The sequence below is a fragment of the Gadus chalcogrammus genome, chromosome 3 (assembly GCF_026213295.1).
Source record: "Gadus chalcogrammus isolate NIFS_2021 chromosome 3, NIFS_Gcha_1.0, whole genome shotgun sequence".
NCBI lineage: Eukaryota > Metazoa > Chordata > Actinopteri > Gadiformes > Gadidae > Gadus > Gadus chalcogrammus.
In genome coordinates this window covers 7,091,602-7,094,101 of record NC_079414.1, presented here as the reverse complement: position 1 = coordinate 7,094,101, position 2,500 = coordinate 7,091,602, and the positions used below count along the sequence as shown (strand labels likewise).

Below are 2,500 nucleotides of genomic sequence, written 5' to 3'. Positions count from 1 at the left end.
AACGCGCGACCCTGCGCTGTAGCGTCGACCGAGAGCTCGAAATGCGCTCGCCAACGGTGAGAGAGGGAAGGGTGAAGGGAGAGCGCAGCGAGGGCTGGGACCTGACGTCACGGCGACAAAGTATCCTCCGTGGACTTTGTAATGGTCATTTGATCTCGGCATTGATGGCAGGCCAGTAGCCCTCGGATAATATGCCTCTTCAATCGATGTAGGCAAATGACCATGTGGCGGCTGAATATGTGCAAGACTTTCCCCGTTTAGCCTCGTGAATGTATATTGTTAGTGCTCAACAATGGAAACCTCACAACCTTATTCTTTTCTGGTGCGAACGAGATGGGCACAACTCGTATCAAATAAATAAATGTCATCAACAATGATTATTATGATTATTGCTTTGGAATTGTGTTTTTGTGTGTGTGTGTGTGTGTGTGTGTGTGTGTGTGTGTGTGTGTGTGTGTGTGGTGTGTGTGTGTGTGTGTGTGTGTGTGTGTGTGTGTGTGTGTGTGTGTGTGTTTGTGTGCGCGCATGTGCAGTGTGTTTGCCCGCAGGTGCATGTGCCAGAGAGAGAGAAAGAAAAAAGGGCAAAATAAGCAATGACACCAAGTGACAGGGTGGTATAAAAACAACATTTAGGCAAACACAGACACACAAGCACGCACTCACGCACACACGTATCAGGGCGAGCTGACCTAGAACTGCAAACACAATCAACAGTGCAGCAGATTCCCATCAGCCCTATGCAAATGAGACAGGGAAGAGGAGCGCCCTATACACTTCTGTAGCACAAACAGCTCAGCTAAGTGCAAGTTTACAGGAGGGGAACCCCACCTCAGCCTGATCACATGTATACTGCCACGTATCCCTCCACATGTCCCCTCACACTCTGTATTACTGTTCCAATGGTCACTATTGGGTCATTTTAGACAGACTATTTTGTCCAGATCGAAAAGTGGCCCATTTTGTGGATCCATGTCATGAGGGAGCAGGAGGGTTGTTGCTTGTGGCTTAGTAGCCACTGTCAGGTAGACGGTGGACACTGGAGTTTGAGTTTGGCTGCAGGTCCATCAGACAGAAAGCCACCATTAGGGCCAGGCAATAATTGCATATCAAAGTTAATCGTCTTTGAATGGTACTGTATCTTCATGGAATGTAGATATCAACTCATGGTGATACGGTGGATAAGGTGATGTTTTAATTATCTAAATTGATGAAGAAGATACGCGCGTAAGAATATCAACTATAAGCTTTCAAACATCAGTGAGAAAGGAAAAACTAGTTTTTGTCTGATACCATAATTGTCCGCATATCCATGTAAGGACCCTCACTAAACTGTTGAGAATGTTATTTAATACATAAGAATATCGTGATCGCATTTCGATATTGGGCAGAATTCACCATAATTATCCCGATAATAAATGTTTCCATATATCGCCCGGCTGTCACCAAATGGCATTGTAGTGAAACAGGGAAGAGAGGGGGAAGGTTGGAATTTAGATTTTTTTTGTAATGAAATTCATCAGAAGATCACACTTGTTCATGTTGTTCATATGAACCAGCCCTATCTAATGCTAAAACTAGCTATAACCTAACAATTGCCCTGCTGCAGATATACAATGTGCCAGTCTAGTTTTGTTTATAGAGTTACCAGTTGCGACTGTAGAGCCGGGGTTATGTGGTTAACATTTTGTAAGCTATCAGCGTAGCGTATTCACCTTATTCCCCCAGGGACTCATACAAGTAGACATGCCATGGTTGGGACTTCTTGAAATAGGCCTAACCTACGCAGAACAAAATACATCACTATAGTAGACAGTCCTTCTAGACCTTTTACACAAATCCATTTGTAAGAACAGCTACATCTGCTGTTCTTTTTTGGCGTCCAGTATAGTTTCCATTTCACCTGAAGATGAAGTGCATTTTCCAGTCAGAAGAATTCAAGTCACAGATGCATTTATTAAATGGCATGGGGTATGTTGGTATTCAAGGAGCAGAGACACTAGGATTTTAAATAAATAAAGTGTGAAGCCAGTAAAGTGCATTTTTGAGTTCTTGCTTTTGTCTACCAACATAATTACTATATGAAAGGAAGGGGGAGAGGCATGACATTTAATTAAACAACTCTGATCTCGCCTTTATACACACAACACTGGCCTGCAGTGACACACACTGTCGGCCAGGACACACACACACACACACACACACACACACACACCTCAGTAACCACACACAAACACACACCACACACACACACACTACACCCACAACACACAACACACTACACACACCACACACACACACCAAAGCACACACAAACAACACACACAGACCACACAACACACACACACACACACACACACACACACACACACACAACACCCACACACACACACACACACACACACACACACACACACACACACACACACACCTAAATGTTCACAATACATCCACACACATGACCCCCCCCACCCCCTCCCTATCTCTCTCTCTCTCTCTCTCT

At 44.4% G+C, this 2,500-nt stretch overlaps 1 protein-coding gene across 1 annotated transcript in view; it reads right to left on the bottom strand.

Annotated features, from left to right (window-relative positions):
• LOC130379087 (receptor-type tyrosine-protein phosphatase delta-like) overlaps nucleotides 1-57 on the bottom strand; it is a 98,780-nt gene extending 98,723 nt beyond the window's left edge. The window contains 1 exon segment of the mRNA XM_056585678.1: nucleotides 1-57. This exon segment is cut by the window's left edge and continues 405 nt beyond it. The gene's annotated coding sequence lies outside the window, so the exon portion shown is untranslated.
• Between the last annotated feature and the right edge of the window lie 2,443 nt (nucleotides 58-2,500).